The sequence below is a fragment of the Poecilia mexicana genome, unplaced genomic scaffold, assembly GCF_051168715.1.
Source record: "Poecilia mexicana isolate PSO_F unplaced genomic scaffold, ASM5116871v1 scaffold_12, whole genome shotgun sequence".
Classification (NCBI taxonomy): domain Eukaryota; kingdom Metazoa; phylum Chordata; class Actinopteri; order Cyprinodontiformes; family Poeciliidae; genus Poecilia; species Poecilia mexicana.
Genome location: NW_028263381.1, coordinates 1429061 through 1441221, shown reverse-complemented (window position 1 = coordinate 1441221; position 12161 = coordinate 1429061).

Genomic DNA, 12161 nt, shown 5'->3' with positions numbered 1-12161 from the left:
AGTTGGAAGAACTTGTTTTTCTCCAACATGTTGCTCTCTGGAGAGGAGGAAGCAAATGGTGTTTTACACATTTCTATAAATGTTTATTATTGTCTCATCATCTGTGTGAACAGGTTCTCCCCTGAAGCTTTGTTGGCAGCTTGATGTTTGTGCTTCATGATCCGTGACAGTTTCCACGCACAAGTTTGATTTGTACTGACATGGTTGGTGCATCTTTGTTTACTGTGGGAAGGAGAAACAATGTCTGCCCTGCACTGGCTCTCCACTCAAACCAGACTGCTTCCCCCTGCCAAACTCATTTATGTCATTTTGTTAATAATAATAATAATAATAATAATGAAATTATCCATGTAGGAGAAGCTGCTGCCCCGGCGACCCGACCCCGGATAAGCGGAAGAAAATGGATGGATGGATGGATGGATGTAGGTTTTCCATGAGAGTCTGCAGTTTCATTTTTAGAATGAAATACCTCTCATTCTGTGGGTCTGATCTTTTTTATCATCACATTTTAACACGCTCCTTCACCCTTACGTTCCTTCCCTCGGGAGGGGGTGGGGGGGGGACGCTTTATGTTTTCGCATCCACCTGAATAATGTGTAGTTGTGCCACTGCCTATAACTGCCTAAAAGGAACATGTAGCTGATGATGCTGCAATAAGTGCAAAGCTTGTAGTTTTCTCTTCGTTGTCTCATTTTCTTAAAACCAATCAAAGTAACATCAAAGACTCAGAGTTTACAAGCAGAAAATGAGCTACGACATTTAGAGAGAAATGAACAGATGATATTCAAAGCAGAGACAAATATATTACACACACAGGAGACAGTTATAAGCTCCAAAAGTAAACATGAGCTGATGAATAAAAGAGGCAATATAAATGGATTGAATGACAGCATAAATATATGAAAAATATAAATTTAGTCTGCAATGTAGATTAGATACATAATCACATTTATTTTCTCGCTTATTGTTTGATCATTGTCTAATGAGGTCATCAGAGCGTCTGTATTGTAATAAATGTTGGAATAACTTCCTTTCCTTTTGATAGCAGTTTGCTTTTGTTTGTTCTTTCATTATCAGCATCTCAGAGGCAGAATGAAGACTCCTGTCCACTGTGTTCGCCTGCAGACATGTTTATTTTCAGAAAATGAGACTCCAGCAATTTACACTCTGAGGAAATAGAAACCAGTGGGAGCCGAGCACCGCTGTTATTCATTTCAAATATGCAGTCGCTCAGCAAGAGCGCTGAAGCACATGTTCACTGAAGCCTGCATCGGGTTATGGTTCTGTTTCAGATCACTGAGGCTCCTGAAGCCTGCTGCAGGGACAGCGCCTCCCAAAGCTGCTAAGAACCTTTTCACACTTTGCCACCACACCAAACTAAAATGTGTCATCTTTTGTTTATTGAAAGCAGGAGCAAGATGCAGTTATCTGTGGCTATGCTAACTAGCCTTAGCATTCTTGACAGGCTCTGTTGTGCTGAACCAGCTGTAGCTTAGCAGAAAGCTACGGGGAAGGGTGAACACAAGAGTAATTGACAGCGCTAAGACCCTCCTTCTGGCTCTGGTTGGTTGTTTCTGAATGAGTTGTGTATTTCTACAGTTTGTAATATATGCCATTTTTTTCACAGATTGTTCATGTGACAACATAATGATAATTTCTCATATCAACATTTCACCCTTTTGATTGTCAATAAACCTGATATGAGAAAGATGTTAGCCAGCCTTTTGTGTCACGCATGCACTAATAACGGCACAGTGTAATAAACATTTTTTCTATACAAGTTGCATGATGCAGTTATAAAATACGGCTAAAATAAACATATCAAAAGGCAAATACTGGAAACACCAAACAACCCAGAATTCTCATAAAAACTATCCGGTGTTTCCTAAGGTAGAAATGTCTTTTTATGCAGATAAAATGTTACATCTAATTGACTCAATATTCTGAACAGAGCATCTCATTTCGGGGAGGAATATCTGAACTGCTACATGACTGAAGTGTTAGGAGATAGTTGGGTGGAGTTGGGTATGTCTAACATTAAGGAATGAATCGTGGCCTAAGACTTACTTAAAGATAAAAGCTTGCCAAATGTAAAACATAACATGTTTTTGGAGTTCATTTGTTGTAAACTTCATATGGTAACAGAATGGTGACTCCCACAGAAAGGAGTATCCCCACTGAGAGTCAGTGCCAAATAATGATAAACCCAGCGTTTTGTGAAAAGACATGTCAGAGCTCTTCTACCTCCACATGCAGCAAGGTACATGCATGTTCTCCAACTCCCAAACCTCCAGGCTGCAATCAGAGAAACATTAGCGCAAACTGAACAGCACAGTCTGAGAGGAGGCTGAGTAATGAGGCAAACATACAACACAGCTTCTCCAGCCAAAGAAGTAAACTAAAACTATTAAGATAGTACAATGTGAAAGTATTTGCCCCCTTACAGATTTCTTTTGTTTTTGCCTAAATGTTTTAGATCAAAAAACAAATAGTTATATCAGATGAATATAGCCCAAATAAAATAGAAAAGTAGTTTTCATATGACAGTTTTGTTTAGTAATGAGCAAAAAGCTTTCCAAACCAACCCGGCACTATGTGAAAAAGTATTCAACCCCTCAGCCTGCTAACTGGCTATGACACTGTTGGCAGCAACAACTGCTAACAATGAGGCTTTTCCATCACAGTGCAGGATCGTTGCCCCATTCCTTTTAAGAGTTTCCAGTCAGCTAACACTGCAGGATTAGCTGACTGGAAGTGGCAACATTCTGTTTAAGGTCATGGCACAATACCTTAAGCTGATCTAATTCCAGACTTGGACTAAACCATTTCTAAATCTTAATCTTGTTGGGGTATTTTATTTTATCTTATTTTTTATTTTATCCATTCAGTGGTGGGTGTGCTGGTCCACTTTAGCTCAAACTGACAAACAGATTTTCCACACAGAGCCATTTTATAGTACAATTAAGTAACTATTACCTTGAGTTGTCGTAAAAATGCTCTATATATCAAATATGACTTAAAAGAAATTACTTCATAATTTAATGCCTTGAAATTGGGACTCTGTCTCTTTAAAAACTCCTGCTCTTTCTGAAACTCCTCCTTCAGGAAGTTGTCACAACAGGATTGATCTAATGCCCCGCAATGCATGGGGGCGGTCAAAGTGTATGTCACTTTGACTGGCGGAGGCTCTGCATTCAGGAAGGAGGCAAGGCAACAAAATGTAGTCGAGGTAGATTTATTTTGAGCTGCAGCTCACATTTACGCCAACACCAATTTTCCCAGTGAGACAAAGAAGCTGGCTTTTTATACTTTGGGCAAAATCACCACTTAAACCAAGTAAAGGGGTGGTCAAAAAAGAATAAACGAGAAACAAACACAAACACAAACCTAGCAAAACAATAAATGGTACCAACAAATATTTACATGCATGCAAATCATTACAACTAAACTAATCTAAGGTCAATCAAAGAATAAATTTAACTAAATATAATTCCTCAGAGTATTACCCCTCCTAATTGTAATGGTATGCTCCAGGAGCAGCTGTAAGAGCGGAAATACTATTTAAGGAGCTATTTTTGCAAAAGGATTTTGGGGCCTCTCTAGGTCAACCTGACCTGAATCCTTTCCTTCCATTTGCGTGCAAAGCGCAAATGGAACCAAAAAATGACTTGGAAAGGACGTCTGTTTGAAAAATATAAGAACAACAATTTGAGATAAATTGTCCTATTCAACAATTCTGAAATGGAGCAGATGTTGAGTTCATGAGGTCTGAAATATTTTAAAGGTCATCCAATACACACTTAGTATAAGGCACGCCAGAATCTTTACGTAAATCAAGGGTAGCAACGCCATTGGTTGAAACTTTCCAGCTCACATCAGTGAGGATGAGAATGTATAAAAAAGGTCGATCTTTAGAATACGGGGAGATTTTTTGTTGAGACTTGGGAAGATGTTTGAGTATTGAACTGATGAAACTGTAATGAGAAATCTGTGGTAGTGTAATAAATATCCGGCTCATCTATGGCCTAGCAGCAAGAACTACGTCTCTGTGCGTTATTTCTTTTACTTATATATTTAAGAGTTTAGCCACCCTTCAATTCTCTAATACAGCCCCTGGAGCTCCCCTTGTTACTCCACCCTGCTGACAAGACACCCTGAAAAGGTAAGTACTTTAACAATTAGCAAACTCAAATTAAACCAATAGAAATCAGAAACAAACTGACATTTTACCCACAATCTCCCTGTACAGAAAGGATGGCCAGTCCCTCTGCCTGAAAGAATGTTTAAATGTCAATGTAACTGAAATAAAGTACTGAAACAAAAAGCATTTGATCTGTAAATAAACTAAACAACATAATAGCAATAATCAATTAGGGATGGAAGCCCTGGTTTCCATCACAGTGTAACACTTTCTTTTAACAATAATAACAATAATAAAACGAGTTTTTCCAAAAGACTTTAATAACAGTAGTTGTGTCTTGTTAAACTTATCTGGTTCACAGTATGGCAGTGTGAAAATTGTGATAGCTCTACTCACTCTGATGGTTTAATGGTAAATTAAGGCAAATTGGACAATGGTTCTGAAGTTTCAGGCCAGTAATTTGTTGTATGGGTTCCATCCTGTAATAACAACAAAAAGTAGTGAATTAATGAATATATCAATGACAATAAAAGTAAGTATTTAATATGTATTAAAAAGTCAGATAAAATTTCTTCAGTGAAAGATGTTAAGTGTCTTACAGTAAAGTAAACTTATATTGCCCTACACTACTGGAAAACAATGACTTACTTCTTTTTGATTATCAAGCCCAGTGTTGTTTGTGGTTCCAGTATAATCAGACTGATGTGGCAAACCTGTAAATAAGACAAAATAGGGTTCATCAGTTTTCATGTTTAATTTAAGATGCTTTCCAGCCAGAGTACCCAGGTAAAACCCATGTATGCACAGGGAGAGCAGTCACCAGGCTGGGAATTGAACCCAAGACCTTCTTGCTGAAAGGCAACAGCTCTACCAACTGCACCACTGTGCAGCCCCTCTCCTCTATTTAGACTATAATAAGTAGCTTAACCAACGTCACACGTTTTTTTGTAGCTCTCTCTATCATTATTGTGTGTTTTCTAAATCAGTCTACAGAATATTTTCCCCAAAGTTATCAAGACATTGTAAAATGTGAGACAGGTCTTTGTGTTCTTTTTGGTCAGCTGTGGTTTTGGCCTTGAAACAGTCCAAAGCCAAAACCACAGCTGACTCAACACAAAGTGAGTCTCTTTGTGTTGAATCTTGAACTTTGACCTTAGCCACGGCGGCAGAGCTTTAGATGTTGTTCTGGTCTTAAGTGACGTCCTGGATGAGACGTCTTTTGGCTTTTGGAGTAGGAATGATGGAGGCTGGGGAGGCTAGATAGAGCACAGTTTGGGTGGAGCAGGAGATCATGGAGAGCTGGGAGGTGGAAAGATGCTGCAGCAAGCACAGAGGGCAGACATGATCTATGAACAAGTGCTTGTTCTTCCAGATGTTTGCCTTGCATTTCGCCTTCACATTCAGTTACCATCTGGTTCATCATCTGACACACCAGCCTCTGCATCGCTTTGATTACATGGTTCAATGTATTTCACCAAATGTGATTAAAAAATATCTCCCTTCTATCATCAGAGGATAAAAACAGCGAGATCTGTCTTGGACAAACAGAAAGAGTTTTCTGACATCAGACATTTTGGTGGTGTGTGAATGAAGTAACTGCTGCTCAGGGTGTGGTGGTGGGTGAGTCTTTTGTTTTTATACAACTGCATTTTATTAAATAAAGAATAAAAACATTAATTTTAATGAATTTTTGTATTTATGTCATTTTACAATCTCCTGAAGGGCAAAAGGCGTAGAACATAAAACCAGACATTAAGGAGATGGTATAATTAGTTTTTAATATGATCGTTGATTCAAAAGATATCAGTGTTTTATCTAAAATCATTGTGTTTATGAGCTGCATTCATAATCACCACAAAATGAGTGTAATGAGCCTGTCTGTCTTCTTATGAGAACATTTTAACTGTTTAGTGAAACAGCCTGACATGAGACAACAGCAGCGTTTTGTGAGTGAGGCCTCGAGTACTGAAAGGTGATGAGGATGGAAATGAACCTTGTTTCATCAGCAATCAGGAAAACTTGTGGAGCTGCAGCTGCTTCTTCATCCTGCAGGTGAACATTTGATGTTTGCCTTCATGAAATGATCATAAACTTCAGCTTCTCAGGCTGATTAATTAGCTTTGATTATATTCATCATGTGTAGTTTATACATAGAAACGCATCTTCATGCTTATGCATTTGGGAAGGTGATGAGTGACAGAGAGCCTTTACAATGCACTCTAGACATTTTGAAGACCTAGTTAGGACTTTTGTCTTAACTGACGCCCCAGTATTTTTCCAGGCACTAGTTAACGATGTCCTCAGGGACATTCTAAACAGATTTGTCTTTGCCTACTTAGATCAGTTTTTCCCAACCCTGGTCCTCAAGGCACACTGCCCTGCACGGTTTAGGCATTCCTCTGCTTCAGCACTCATGACTTCAGTTGATGGCTGACTAACAGGGTGTTACTGAATTGCAATCATCTGAGTGGGGTGTGTTGAAGCAGGGGAACATCTAAAACATGCAGGTCAGTGTGCCTTGAAGACCAGCGTTGGGAAAGACTGACCTAGATGACATCCTGATCTTCTCCAACTGTTTGAAGTAACACTGAGAACATGTCAGAAATGTCCTCCAACAACGACTCAAAACCCTTCTTATGTGAAGCCGGAATGAACATGAATTTTATTATTACCTTTCTGGACTTCATTTTGTTTTGACCGTGGGTCTCGGTTCAAATTATGTTTTTGCATTAAAAACTTCACAAGTTTGGAAGGACCTTCGTTAAGGTGTTGGTGCCAGATGTTAGAGCCATGAAGGACTGAATAGAGGAGGCTGGTGTAAAGACTGTTAATCCCACAATGCACTACATTGATTGACTTCCAGCTTCAACAGGAAGAAGAGTCCAGAAAGCAAACCTGTCATGAGGAACTTATAATAAAGGACTAAGACAACAATTGTTATCTTTCCGTGGCCCTTCTTTGGAAAGCACAAAGTGTGCAACCTGAAACCTTCCTTCACTGGCAGAGGAAGGTCACTCCTTGTCCAGGTGCGTCCAAAACACAGGTGACTGAATTTTATTGAATGGCCAGAAGAACGCTTGCAGAAGGAGGAACCAGGTAAGAAATAAGGACGCTACGACCATTTTTGTGACAGATTCCTGCTCATCTCACAGTCATGTCCACAGTGTGGTTTTGTGGACATGAATCTGTGCATAGTAATGGCCAGCAGGAGGCGATGTCCAAACCAGTAATGTATATTAATGAAAAATTCTCTAACCACTAAAATCTGATGCTACTCTGTTTTTGCTTATATTTTGAAGAAGGAAGTTGAACTGGTCTTCTTCAGAGGTTTTGTGTTTCTTTCAGTTCTTCTTGGTGCAGCGCCACCACAGGTGAGGGGGCGTAACAGGCCTTTCAATCAGTTTGGATCGTTTGACAGTGCAGTATGAAAGAGAACCTCACCAGCTGAAAATGTAGCAAATACGGCAATTTTGTGTGAAAACTCCATAAAAGAGGTGTGACTATTTTAATTTCAAGTAGGCTTCACTTTAATTCTATTCAAGAGAGAAAGAACAGGGAGGAAAAATTTGTGTTAGTAAAGGGATATTTGGAGGGTAATTTTATAATTTTATAAATGTATATGCCTCACCAGGATAAGTGGTTTAAATGTTATAAATATATTTGAATTGATTGCAGTGGAGGCACAGGGCATTCTAATATTCAGTACTCCTCAAATTCACACAGGTCGGGATTAAACAAAACTAAAAATATTATCAAAGAATCATTACTCCAAGATATTTGGAGAGAGCAAAACACAATAATAAAAAAGACTATGATTTTTTTCTTTCACCCACATTCATGTTACTCCAGATTAGATAATTTTTTTATGTTTCAGAAGGACTTCAATAGAGTGGCAAATTCCAAAATAGGAGAGATGGACTTATCAAATCACTCTACTAGTGATTGGAAAAACAGAAACTTTTTGGACATTAAATACAAGCTTTATTCACCTGTTCACAGAGCAAATATCTCTGAAGGGGGCGAAGGCAGTAAGAGTTCGCCTTGTGATTGTTGGATCTCCAATTTGATTCCCGGTCTGCCCGCCCTTTTTTTATGAATTTATGGTTTTTGTTCTGCTCTGGCTCCCTGTGGGGTTTTTTTGGTAAGTTTTTTCCTAAATACTCTCAACATGATCCATGCTCTCAGCTCCTGTCTGCATCTAGATCCATCCACAAACTCACTCCTCGTGACAAAAACTATTGGCTTACAAACTTAACATGCCAAAAATGTGAAAATACAATAAATCAAATAAAAGACCCTGAAAAAGGGTCTTTTAGGTTGAATTTCTATGCTTATTTTTAGAAGACCTATGCACACAACCAGAAGCAGGGGGGTAAATGTATTTTTTCTAAGTGCATTAAATTTACCAAAAGTGAGTGAAAATCAAAACTTCTGATGAATGGAAGGTTGGAGATTGATTGGAGTTTTTAGCAGAAAGATAATGGAGCAGAGTGGAAGAAGGTGCTGTTACCGTAGGAACAACTCTTTCATTGGCTCTCTGCTGTTGGGTCTTCATGATTTTTAATTCCTTTAATCTGAACAGACTCAACAAGAGACATTTCAGATTGAGTTTTGATCTTATAGGCATGTGTGTATTAAGGCTGTTTGTTTACACAGCTGTGTATATGTATGCAAATGTGAGTAAAGTCAGAGATTATTGTGAGAAAAAAAGGAGAAAGTGATCTGGAAAAAGTGTTACGGCAGGAATGAATCTGTTTATGTTTGCCAAGTTGAGAGCTGAAAGGACTCGTCTTATTTCCGTGGCTTCCCTTCAGCTGCCATCATTTGCCTCTGTGGGAGTTGCAGCCAAAGACAACATGAGGAGTTGCTGCAAAACTCCAACCTGTCCTACAGGTGAAACAGACAGCCAGTCTAAAGGAAAAGGCTTTCACTGTGACACATCTCCATGGGCCGCCCCTGCTGGCTGTTTCAGCCCCTTGTTAAAGTGGATTTCTTATCAAATTTGTTTTTCTCTAATATTCTGTCAGCAGTGCTTCCAGCATTTAGAAGCACTGCTGTCATACCTTTCATACTCTGAAAAGAGAAGAGACATTTTTTAAATTTGACAGAAGCTCTTTCTAAATGAGAATACCTCTGCCTCAGACAGAACTGGCTGGTGTCATAACGTACAACTAATAAGATCTCTTCATGCTCCAATTTGATTAATATTAGAATTCATAAAAGTCTTAAGATTTGACTTTCTACTGTGATTGGTAAATTTAGTTCATAGAGTTAAAATCTCGTTGACCTGATTTCATGGCTGGCTGTTATGTAGCAGGAGAACACAACACACACTATAATCTGCTCAGCCTTTGTTAGGATAGAAAACATTCAACTCAACGGGGGGGCACGGATAACTAGAGAGGGGATGAATACTTTTCTAAGTGCCAATTTAAGAGAGCAGGAATATGTGGAAGATCAGCTGTGACTCAGTGGTTCAGATAAATACAACCAGCTGGGTCAGACCGGACAGAACTTCAGCAGATAACTGGCCCACTTAACTGCCTCTATTCCCATACAGCGGCAGAGAGAAGACTCTTTCTGTTGTTCTGAACAGTGCCTAGACAATGTATGTTAATAATAAAGAGCATCAATTGAGGATCTATTCAGGACATCCACCATGTATGTCATACCATGCTATGTATCGCAGATCTATTTAATCTATTTATCTATTTAATGCAGGAAATAAATATGGAACCAAAGCACTATGTTTACTCTGCATAAAATGATGCCTTGATAATCTTATCAGCACAACCATCTTCTGTAAACCAGCAGAGTACAAAAATCTGATGAAACAAAAATCAAAAAGACTGTTGCAATAGTAACAATCTTTGTGTTACAGTAACAATCTTTTTGACGGATAATAATTTAGCTGTTTGTGAATGAACAGCAGGAATCAGCAGGACTGACGAAATGGCAAGAACAGACAAATTTAGCTCCAGGGTCATTAGATTGTGTCTGATGCTTTTCATCAAGAATTTATATCCACCATCCTCCCACCACCTTTGGCTCATGCACAGACACACACATGCATGCACACACCAAACTGGTATGATAGGAAGCACACAGTGTGTGTGAAACGGGGAGCAGCAGGTTGGTGTTGATTCAATAAGAAAGCTATTTTCTCCCCCTCTGCATCTGGGCTGGAAACAATCAGTCTTCAGGGTGATGTTCCTCTTCCACCTATTGATTTTATACGCACATGCGTGTGTGTTTCAGTGTGTGTGAACGCACCAAATAATCCTCATTCATCCTCTCGTTCCTTCTCGCTCTGGTCCAGCTGAGTTAACCTACCCAATTGCAAAGAGGGCAATCAATGAGTGTCCACACACACACACAAACACACACACATACTCGGATCAGTGAGTTTAGCTATGCATTGGTTCGGCAGACTCAACGATGGCCACAGTTTGTGTTTACACTGCCACTGCCTGTTGGCGCTCAAAGATTTATGACTGACTCTCTTGAGACCTTTCCCAGCTTCCTGCTGTTCAGAGACGGCTGCAGGTTGGAGATTCTACTGGACTTGTTTCCCCTACAAGGCAGCACCAGCTGCGTTTCCTTTAGCAATGTGCAAAAAAACTTTGTCAATATTCCACTAGTGTAAAAAAATTTTTTTTTTTGCAAATGCGGTGTTTCCATTTAAGGAGAACCAGAATTAAAACCACACGTGAATAAGTTTGTTCATGTGATAAGTCATTAAAAAACATGAGGCCATGATTCTCCAACTACTTCCTGTCATTTTCTTCTTCATGGTTTGCACCAGTGGCAACATCCACTAGTTAATCATGTGACTTGTGTGATGAAAAAAAATGTTTCCGTTGCAGTTTTGCAAAATAAACAAATTTCAATATGATTAAAAACCTCCTCACCTTAGCACCCAAACTTTTCAATCAAAAATGTAGGAAATGTATTTTTGAAATGGTCAATGTGTCATGATTTGTTGTTGTTGAAAAGGAGTAGAGTGACTCAGATTTACGGTGAGGATGAAAACACTTCTTTAAACTCTCAACTGTGATCATGATCAGACACAGTCATGAACTAGTAGCATAGGAAAAAAAATCAATGTTTCCAGGAGAGCCTCACAGACAGACAGTAAGTGGCAAGGGACCAGCAACCACAGAGGACAAGACGAAAGACGTGGACATAATCAGGGAACAAGACACAGTGAGTGCAATCAAAGGTAAGGCACTGTATATGGAAAAACAGAATACTAGAGGACTGAAAGTAACACACAGTCTATACAAAATTCTTAATTCCCACACAATGGAAACCCAGCTAGTGAGAAGTCACAGGATTTCAACCAAAGCTAAATGATAGAGCAGTTCTAGCTCTACCATTTGCCCTTTATGATTTGTAAGTGATATGCTTCACATAATCTGCTCAGTTTTCAGTAACATGAACCACAACATGTAAAATGGTCCTCTGACAGCAACGGCCAGGAATCTAATGTGAGCAGTGACTTCATGAAGAATGGAGTCTGTGAGTGTCTCTGATCAAAGTGTCATGGTTTTTGGTGTTGTATGAGCTGCAATGAAGTTCACATATTCGTCTGCTTCTTTCGCAGCATGTGTACTGTCACTTATTGGAGATGGAATCTGGTGAAAAGACATTCAGTCAGCAGGGATGTTGACTTCCTTTCTGAATGACTTTAAGGTGAAGGTGTAGGGCTGAAGCCTCAAACCCCATCTTTCAATCCCAGCTGTTGGTTTTGACCGGGGACGGCTCCATATGATTTCTAGTGCTTTGTGTGAAGGGATGTCCAAATATTGTATGTACAGGTGAAAATGTTCACAGAGCCAAAGAATAGCAAGTGCTTTATTTTCAGTCCTATTGACGTCGCTGACAGATTCCAATAACTATCAATGATTATAAGAAGCTTATAATAAAAAATAATAAAATAGGAATTAAATTAAAAGGAATTAAAAGGGAATTTCAACAAATGCTAGGAAAATGAGTATCAACCTCCCCTCTAAAATGT